This window comes from Hyaena hyaena, unplaced genomic scaffold, assembly GCF_003009895.1.
Source record: "Hyaena hyaena isolate Hyena2069 unplaced genomic scaffold, ASM300989v1 scaffold_24, whole genome shotgun sequence".
In the NCBI taxonomy this organism is placed as follows: Eukaryota; Metazoa; Chordata; class Mammalia; order Carnivora; family Hyaenidae; genus Hyaena; species Hyaena hyaena.
The window spans coordinates 820,635-831,322 of record NW_024080656.1 but is presented as its reverse complement, the minus strand read 5'-3'; the positions used below and the strand labels follow the sequence as shown (position 1 = coordinate 831,322).

Below are 10,688 nucleotides of genomic sequence, written 5' to 3'. Positions count from 1 at the left end.
AAGAGTGTTGGAATTTATAAAGACAGAAGATAATGTATGAAAAACAAATTTAGTGGTGGTGGTAAGTTAGTGATTTGCTTTTGTGTTGTTGTGTTAGAGGAATTTGAGAAATATAAGTGATGCTGCCTACGTGTGTATACAGGAGGAAGATGATGTCTTAGGAGTGGAGTGTTTATGCAGGGAATACTGTAGAACTTCATTTCAAGAATCTTTTGAGCCTTTGTGGCATGTGGGTAGCTCAGTCAGTTAAACATCCAACTCTTGATTTTGGCTCAGGTCGTGATCTCACGTTTGGTCAGATCCAACCCTCAATTGGGCTCTGCTCTGACAGCGTGAAGCCTGCCTAGGATTCTCTCTCCCCTCTCTCTGCCTGTCTCCCTCCCACTTGTGTATGTGCTCTCTCTTTCAAAATAAATAAAAGTAAAAATAAATAAAAGTAAAAGAATCCTTTGAACTCCAAATAAGTACTCTTAGTCCTAGAAGTATGCACACACATGTAGATACAAAATTTTGGATATAATTTTTTGGAATTCATAGATATCCAGAAGGGCATTCTTAGTTTTTCTTTTTTGATTAAAAATTAAAAAAAGAAAAGATAAACTCAGGTAAGTATAAAGGAGTGAGCAAGCAAGATAAGTCCAAGAAGAATACTACAATGGACTGACCAGAGACATAGGTGAGAATAAATAAAAAATTGTGTCAAAGAAAACAAGAGAGGGAAGTTTTCACAGAAATGTGCAATCAGGAGTGTTCATATATTTTGGAAATGTACAGTGATAAGGACTGAGAATAATGGTTTTAGTGATGTAGCAATGGTGGAAGTCCAGTTGCCTCTGAAGCTCATGGAAAGTAGGAAAGTAAAACTGTGTGTGCAATCCTCTTTTCTAGAAACTTAATACTATGGAAGAAGAGAGTTAAGGCAACAGCCTGACAAAGTGCAGGCTCAAGGAAGGATTTTTTTGTTATGTTTTAATTTTAATTTTTTAATTACTGCATCATAAATATGTATCCATATTGAGGGTAAAGAGACATTCAAAAGTTAATTGGAGAGTATTTGGTGATTGTTTTTCTTACTTGAAAGAGAAGAATTAAAAGGTTCTAAGAGTAAAAGTCAAGCATCTCACTTATACTTTGTGAAAGTCAGCAACTTAGTGATGCCCTATAGTGCAGAATATGGCCAGTAGGATCCTACAAAGGCACCAGGTTCATTATTGTGGGAAGTACACAAGCAAAGGTTTGTGGCAGTTTGTTAGGGCTAGAGTAGAAGGATTTCCCAACTATATGGAAAATTGAACCATGCAAACACCAGTGTCCCTTTCACCTCTGGGATACTATGGTCCTTTTTTCAGAAATTCCTAGGGAGAGTCAGAAAACCTTTTCTCTTTCTTCTTTGAGAAAACTGGTTCCCTAAATACAGAAAAGCAAGTTGCACTGCAAGCAGTATTTGAATAGTTTTGGGTTGATATGCCATGGGAACTATCTTTCAGATCTTTCAGATCAAAAGATCATGTTTACAAAAAACATGTGATACTTTAGATTTAATCAAAGGCGATATGTCAGAGCTTCTGCCTGGGGAGTTTGCTAATGATGATGTGTTATTTTTTTCTCTTTGAAGCCACCTGACAAAGTTTGGGATCATTGAGTGACATTTACTACTTTTACCTTAATTTTTTAAAATAAATGGTTCCTTTTACATGTGCCCTTCTCACATATAAAACATAAAAATATTCATGATATGAATGGCAGCAAGACTCAGAATGATTCTCTACATGCAAGAATTCAATATATGTTCACAACAAAAATTTTGAAGAATATGCTGGAAAAGTTTAAGAATATAATTTTATCATGAACAGTTTTAAAATGTGAGATTGCCAATGTGATACTATGTATAAGCATTGTTACAGCACTGTGTCTTTTAGAGTAAAGCACCCCAAGGCCCCTATGGACACATTTTAATGAATCTGACAAAGGAGAATTAGTAAATATTCCAAAATTGGAGTTTAATAATTGAGTAACCCTAAATAGCAGACTTCATTATATCAGAAAAGAAAGAATATATTGTTGTCCCACTTTTAGTTTATGTATTTGTGTGAGTGGGTATGTATGGGTCTTCGGAAACAGTTGTTAATACCTGATTGTATAAAAGGAAGGACAGCAACAGAAAGGGACCCTCTTCAGCCACCATTTTGTAATGGAGTCAGATTACCTTGTCTTACTGAATTTGAGTGCTAAAATGATGACAAGTATCAGTTAGACCTGCCCAGCTCAAGTGTCCTAAGCAGTGTATCCAACTCTAGACTTCATAAAAATAGCAAACAGACTAGTTAATCAAAACCAAGGCCACTTGATGGTGCAACTTTTTCATGTAACTACTGAGTGCTTTTGATAGCAAATACCATTCTCTGCCTGCTAACTAAATAGATGAAGCCCATATTCTGGAGTAATTAGATTAGCATTGTGAATCCTAGCCTTTCAATAAATTGGTTCTGTATCTCCCTCCTGAATTATTGTTATTCATTCTTTCACTAATGGAAACAAATATTTTAATGAATATTTATTGGACACACTTAAGGGTTGAATTTTGTCCCCCGGATTCATATGTTGAATTACTAAGCCCCAGTGCCTCTGAATGTGGGAAGTAATTAAAGTTAAATGAGTTCATTGGTGTAAACCTTAATACAATATGACTATTGTTCTTATGAGAAAAGGTTAGGATACAGACATAATCTGAGAAAAGACACTGTGAAGACAAAGGGAGAAGGCAGCCATGTACAAGCCACGGAAAGAGACATCAGAATGGAACCAAACTGGCTGATACCTTGATCATGGCCTTCCAGCTTCCAGATCTGTGAGGACATACATTCTTTATTTTAAGCTGCCTAATCTATGGTATACTTTGTTATGGCAGCCCTAGCAAACTAATAAAGTGCTTCTTAAACTTAAAGTACACAAGAATGACCTCAGTGCTTATTAAACTGATAAGAACAGATACTACACTTGATCTTAGCCAAAAGGCTGAGAAGCGATACCTCAGTGCTTATTAAAATAGAGATTCCTGAGCCTCACAATCAAGGTTTATAATTCAAGTTTGAGGTGGGGCTCAAGAATTTATGTTTCCAAAAGTTTTCCAGGTGAGGTGATACTCCATACTTTAGGAAGCTGGGGGTGGGGTATACTTTGGGGAGTAGCATTGCTTTGAGAATGTCTTTCAGAAGGCAATAAATAATCTTCATCCTTGATTTAGTCACTAGTTGTTAAATTTTCAGAAATTTTGTAATCTTCTTGTTAAAAACATCCATCCTTGAAATCAACAATGGAAGGAGTGTTTATATCACAGAAACTGGCAAATATGACAAAAGAAGGCTTTTATTCCTGGAAAGCTAGTGAATGAGTTTATTAGATTGCTTTTCTTTTTTTTTAATTTTTTTTAATGTTTTTATTTATTTCTGAGAGAGAGAGAGATAGCATGAGCAGGGGAGGGTCAGAGAGAGAGGGAGACAGAGAATCCGAAACAGGCTGCAGGCTTTGAGCTGACTGCCAGCACAGAGCCCGACGCAGGTCTCGAACCCATGAACCATGAGATCATGACCCCAGCCGAAGTTGGACACTTAACCCACTGAGCCACCCAGGCACCCCTGAATTGCTTTTCAAAAGTTATGGGAAGTAGAGTAAAACTGAGGGCATGGGCCTATAAGGAATTCCCTAATGTGAGAGAGACATAGAGAAAGAGGACACAAAATAGCCAAAAACTTTTATCAATGACTTCAAGGAACTGAAGGTCAGCAATTTCATTACTGGATTAAATAATTCTAGCAGATCACTTTCAACTATGCAGGTTGAACAGAAAAATAATTTGAACTTCAGTCACTGGCCTGGTGCTCACTGGCTGTTGGGTATATAATTTAATCTTTAGAGCCAACATCATTTTTATATAAGATGCGGTGGACAGAATAATTAAAAATTGTTTTTAATGTTTATTTTTGAGAGAGAGAGAAGCAGAGTACAAGCAGGGGAGGGGCAGAGACAGAGAGAGACACAGAATCTGTAGCAGGCTCTAGGCTCTGAGCCTTCAGTACAGAGCCTGGTATGGGGCTCGAACCCACGAACAGTGAGATCATGACCTGAGCTGAAGTCCTCCGCTCAACTGACTGAGCCACTCAGGTGCCCTTCGACAGAATAATTTGATCTGCCTCTTCTGTTTTTGAGATTTCTGACTGCAGTAGCCTAATGAAGTACCCAATTCCCATGTACTTGAAAATGATTTTTTTTTTTTTTTTAGGTTCAAACTCTCTGGAGCTCACAATTGTGTAAGTGCCTGGGCTGATGGGAGTATGGGCCCGTCCTAATTTCTTTGCAAGGTGGTTATGAAGGGTAATGAGATCATGTGTTAACAGAGCTTTACAAACTCTAGTGAGTTATTCAAATGCAAGGTCAAATCAATACGAACTTGTGATTTGGGAGTTTTGAGTTTTGGTATAAAAACTTTAAGGGCAGTGATTTGTATACTACTGTATTGGTTAATGTGACTGTTTTTGACATTATCTTCCTGTGCCTGCAGGAAATGGAGAAGTGAACTTTAACAATTCAGTTCTGTAGAATTCCAGAGAGATTTCTTCCTTACAGACTGAAAATACTCTCATGTTTGTGTTTATATTACTTTACAGTACGCTAATGTATTCACTGCCTACATTAATTTCTTCACTATTCATTGTTCTGACAAATATTTATTGAGCTTCTGTTATGGGCAATCCAGCCTTGGATTGCATACTGGGAATGAGCATAAGTCAGACATGTTTCCTATACACAGGGTGTTTACAAGTCTAGAGAACATAAATACAAAAAGGCATTTGAAAAGAAATTATGACATTTTATTTCAAAAAATACTTGTATTGCCTATTAGCATTTGTTGTACTCCTCTCCAACCCCCAGAACACAATATGGTTTCTAAAAGAAGATGCAGTAATTTGGAGCAAGACATTTTGAGATGATAGCTATTTGGGTGTGTGTATGATACAGAATAATTACATATATTAGACTAATTGTAGTAATTGTGGAGACTCTACATTTAATCTTGTTTGAATACAAACTGGAAAGTATCTCTTTATTCAGAGACTTAACTGACTATGCCTGCCTCTTCACAGTCCAAAGTCATAGCAATTACCTGGAAAATAAAGACTCCCAGAACTGTCCGGCCAAAACAATCTGAATACTTACATAATTTCATTTTGAAAAAAAAAGTATGCTTTCAACAGTGAGTAGCTTACTTATTTGCAAGATGATTAGAATTAAACATTTACATAGCACAGAAGAAAATTAAACATACAATTGAAATACTGTAAATCAACAAATACAAAACTGAGGCCCAAGACTGTGTCAATCATGTTTTTATTTTCTGTGTCTTATGAGAACTTGATATCTTTGGGGCCTCACTGACCAAATCAATGTAGATAATGAATACATTAGCTAGATGAGGAAAAGAATGCCCCTCCCAGGCCTAGCTAACTCCTAGAGATAGGAGATGACTTGTCTATGAGCACACCCTTGATATCCAAGCCAACCAATCCCAGAGCTCATACTCTGAACAAGCTTCTCTGCCTTCTATACTTCAGGAGGCAATACTCCTATGCCCTAATCATCCCAGTACCATACTGTTAGGGACAACCTCCAGAGCTCAGAGCCCATAGAAATTTTTTGAACTACGCAATCCTAAACTGTTTACTCTGTCTCACCCACTCCTTCCCACAAAGCCACGATAAGGCTTTTGCCCATGCTTCTCCCTCACTCCTTCCACTTCCTGAGTGATCCGGGTGCTTCTCCAAGCAGCCGTGCAGGGCGTGGTGTGCCCCTATCTGTTAGAAATTGTGAAAAACACTTTTGAAAGACAGTTGTCTCCTGATCTGTTGGCTTCACTATATCTGAATAAAAACAAAATCCTGCATACATTTTAAAACAAAGTTACAGGAACTTGAGAGTATTTTCAAGAAGAAGTCAGAAGCTAGGGTGAGGTAGAAACACCTTTGATTAGGTGGAGGACATAATTGAATATGGAGTGATCAATCTAATAGGAACAGTCTGATGGCAAAATAGAGGTGACAGAGAGGAAAGCTACATGTAGATGATAAATAGTTGTCGAACTGAAAAGCAGGTCTATTCAGGCATCCATCTATGGCCCATATCTGATCGCTGCAAAAATTTTCAACCTGCATATTGCTCAGTCCCATCCCAAGAAAGGGAAATATTTTGATCAGCCTTTCTTAATCCAGAGCGAATTAACTGATAACACAGATCTATCTAGGAAATACTTGATAACAGACAGCTAGTATGCAGAATGTACAACTGCTTTTGGATGTTCAGCGATGAGGACAGCAGCTCAGTCTCCTGTAATCCCACATGCACCTGCCATATGATGTGCCCAGTATTTTTTAAATTAAGTTTTAAATTTTAATCCCAGTATAGTTAACATACAGTGGTATTTTAGTTTCAGATGTACAATATGGTGATTCAGCAATTCTGTACATCACCCAGTGCTCATCATGATAAGTGCACTCTTTAATCTCCATCACATATTTCACACATCTCTCCACCCACCTCCTCTCTGGTAACCATCAGTTTGTTCTCTATAGTTAAGAGTCTGTTTCTTGCTCTGTCTCTCAGTGTCTTTTTTTCTTTGCCTGTTTCATTTCTTAAATTCCACACAGTAGCAAAATTATATGGTATTTGTTTTTCTCTAGCTCCATCCATGTTGTTGCAAATGGCAAGATTTCATTCTTTTTATGGCTGAATACTATTCCATTAAATATATCTTCTTTATCCATTCATCAACCAATAGGCACCTAGGCTGCTTCCATAATTTGGCTATTGTAAATAATGCTGGAATAAACACAGGGGTGCAAGTATCCCTTTGAATTAGTGTTTTTGTATTTTTGGGGGACTAAATACCCAGTACTGTAATTACTAGATCACAGGGTAGTTCTATTTTTAACTTTTTTGGGAAGCCTCCATAATGTTTTCCACAGTGGCTGTACCAGTTTGCATTTTTACCAACAGTGCAAGAGGGTTCCTTTTTCTCCACATCCTCACCAACACTTGTTATTGAGTTTTTTATTTTAGCCATTCTGACAGGTGTGAGGTGATATCTCATTGAAATTTTCACTTGCAGTTCCCTGATGATGAATGATGTTGAACATCTTTTCATGTGTCCACTGATGATGTGCCCAGTATTGTTTAGCAGTGTCACGAGTGATAACTGTTTTATACTTAAAACTGTGAAAAGAAGTAAAAATTACCCCTTCCTCCACAAATGAGGAAACTGAGGTATGGAGAGATTAAATATACACAAGTGTAGGTACATTGCAGTAACTTGTCATAAACTCAACCATTCTGATTCCAGTTCCCCTTAAGTCCTAGGCTTTCCTGCCTCTGCCCTCCTCACACCTAACTGATACTCAAGTTTCAAATGCCAGTGTGTCTTGTGAAAACTCTTCTTTGCTCCTCCTCTCTTGTGCCCCCTCTCTCCTTCAAAAATAAATACACGTTTAAAAGAAAACACATGGTTTAAACAGGTTGAAGTTTATCTTATGTGACAGACATTCTTGGGGAAGGCCACACAGGGTTTGCCATATTTCTACTCTACCATCCTTAGCTGTAGGACTTTGACCTTAGGCTTGTTGCCTCACAGTTACATGGTAACTGCTGCACTTTCTGGGATCTTCTGGAAGGGGGCTGAACAAAGGGGCAAGGAGCTAAGTTGTGTTTTTAGAGAGATTTTTGACTTCTTATTCAGGAAGCAATAACCTCTTCATGGACTTCTGCCTTTATTGCGTTGGTAGAACTATATTGCCTGCAGGAGAGTCCAGGAAATGAAGCCTTTTCAATTGGTCACATTGCCATTGCAATTAAAACGGAGAGTCTCTTATTAAAAACCAAAAGAGGTATTGTAAATAGGTAGGTCTACACATGGGGTTCAAACCAGTGTATTGTAATTATTTAGAGAAGTTTGTCTTTCCTGGTAGGTTGGGCCTTTTCCTATTCATCCATCCTCCCTCTTAACACTATGTGACCAGAACTCTGCCTGGCATAGTGCAGAAAGAGCAAACGTTTACTGAATGAACCACAGTGATTCTTGACTTTGGCTCTAAGGCAATAGTATTTATTGTTGTTTGTATCGCAAGCTGGGTTTTGAAATTCTCAGCTCAAATTTACCTATAAATCACTTTATACAATACTTGATGTCCTTTTAGAGACTGAAAAAAATGCACAGCGCCTGAAAAAATTATATGATCACTGAATTAGAAACTTTCAGAAGCACAACTCAGACATTGTTCCAAAATGAATACATTCTGCATTGTTCTTTTAGATAGGGCCACAAAGAAAACAAATGGCACACAGAATGAAACAGCTGGGGAATCACAGAAAGAGGGAGAGTGGACTATTTAGCTGCTGCTTCAGTTGACATTTTAGTGATTCATGAGATAGAATATGGCTGCTAGGGTGAAGGGTGGGAATGATCTGTGCTTCCTTGGGACTTCAGGTTTGTGTAGACTTCACCTAAGAGAAAGAAAAGTTAGAGCCTTTATTATTCCTGATCCATTGGGGGAAATTTTATTTTCTTCTGTTATGTTTTCTAAAAGGTGAATCACCTAAAAAGGAAAATTTTAGCTATTGAAAAATGCTGGTAAAATATTGGCAGAGGTTTAGCTTTAAGCTAAATAGTTCTGAAGTGGTGGAATGAAAAGGTGGATTCCAAGCCTAAGTAGTGGTATTTCTAAGTGGTCTTGACATTCTTTGAAAAGAAAACTGAGCTGATTCATAGTGACCTCAAATTTGCAAGGGAATGCCATGGTTTGAGGGTATCCCTGACCACAGTCCCCATTATCTTCCTCTGCAGAAAGAAGCTCTTTGTTTTTACACACTTATTTGTGTCATACAAAGTATTTCCTGTACTACTTTTATTTAGTTTCATTTATATTGCAATACCTCCATGACTGTCATGAATTTTATAAATGCTCACATATACATATAAGAAGATATCTTATGTATGATGATGTTAATAATTTATCAGAAATCGTGATCATATTTGTATTTTAATAATTAAAAAAACTCTTTAAAGTGCTTTTTTTGTGATTAATCTGATCACTCTCCTTATTGGAGACTAAAGACTCAATGAACATTTTTCCCTTAATAAGTGCTGAAGACAGGTCAAGCACTGAAGTACTGAAGCCAGTTTGAGTACTGAAGTGCTGAAGTACTGAAGAGTGGTTGACTACTGAAGTACTGAAATACGGAAGACAGGTTGCTATAATGTTATTTAGGTATTACGGCTTTTGTGGGTAGTATTTGCACATGTTAGGGACTGAGTTGATATCCTCTGACACTCTAGATGTTCCTTCCACCACTTTCCACCTGCCCTGTATCCTGGAAGACTGGCTTCTCTGGACTGCATCAACCATGCTTTCCTAGGGAGGGGAAGTGGCATCTGGAGGTGACCTGGTGGTGAGTAGAGAAGGAGAGGTTGAGGTATTTCTTTTTGTGGTTCCCTCTCTGCTTGGCCATGGTCTGGCAATTGCTTTATTCCTCTCTCCTACAGCCACATAGTTTACCATATTCTGGTATCCACTACTTCTCCCTCTTCCCTTTCCCTTCTGGTCTTAAAGGAGAGTATGCAACAAGCAGTTTCTAGCTTTGGAGAGTGTCACTGTCTTTTGTCACTTTCCAGTAGCACTACCCACAGGGTTGTGAGCAGCTCATCCTTTCAACCCATCAGTCCTCCATCAGTCCTCCATTTGAATTATGCCATTGGAAGTTTCCTATGACCCCAGAGTATAAAAGGGCGTCTTATTTCATCAACCTTGTGCTTCCATGAAGTGTCTTCAATTTTATTCCTCAAAAGAAATGGTGAATAAAAATTCTGGGGTTCATTTGTATTCTATCTCCCCAAAAAAGGAAGAGTGGGAAAAACATCAATGTATGAGCATAGTCTTGCATCTTGCCTTTGCTCTAGGATCAGCCTGACTTCTGGCAATCTGTGTGTTCTCTCTTCCTTCCATGGGGGAGCTCCCTGAACAGGGCTTCTATGCCCTGCTGGTGCCTATGACTGGGTAGAGGTCAATTTTGGGAGGCTCAGTTTGAGGTTTTATATCTAAATTGCCTTTTTTGGTCCAGTAATATATTTACCAATAATCAGGTTAATATTTTGATCTCAGTGTTGCCTGTGTATAGTTATAAATTTGTTCAGAATCTAGATGGAAAGAAAAGGTAATTGATTTGACTCATTTTAAATCCTAATAATAATCAAATTTTATACAGGGAAGTAAATAAGGAAGGAGACATTGGCGGTTTATTTCTTGCCACAAAACCTTAATGACTTCTACAAATCTATTTTGTTGGCAATTAAATGGCTATACCTATCCATGAAATCTATGATGAGAATCCAAATTTGCCACTTAAGACTGTCATTTTACTTTCAAGCTTTTAGTGCTGAGGTTATTAATAACAACATTAAGATGATAAAAGAGAAGGCTTTAAAGAAAACTAATATTCCTGTAAGTTATTTAGCATTTTCATTCCATCAGGAAAGTTGGTTTTGGGCAATCTGTCATGTTGGACAAGATAAGTAACCTCTTTGGGCTTGGGTTTGCTGTCTGTTAAGCACAAGGCTTAAATTAATGGAAGACACTTTATTCAAATGA

The 10,688-nt window shown here is 37.7% G+C and overlaps 1 pseudogene; it reads right to left on the bottom strand.

The window, feature by feature from the left end:
• Positions 1-2,921: 2,921 nt before the first annotated feature.
• On the bottom strand, positions 2,922-3,027 carry LOC120228568 (annotated as a pseudogene).
• Between the last annotated feature and the right edge of the window lie 7,661 nt (positions 3,028-10,688).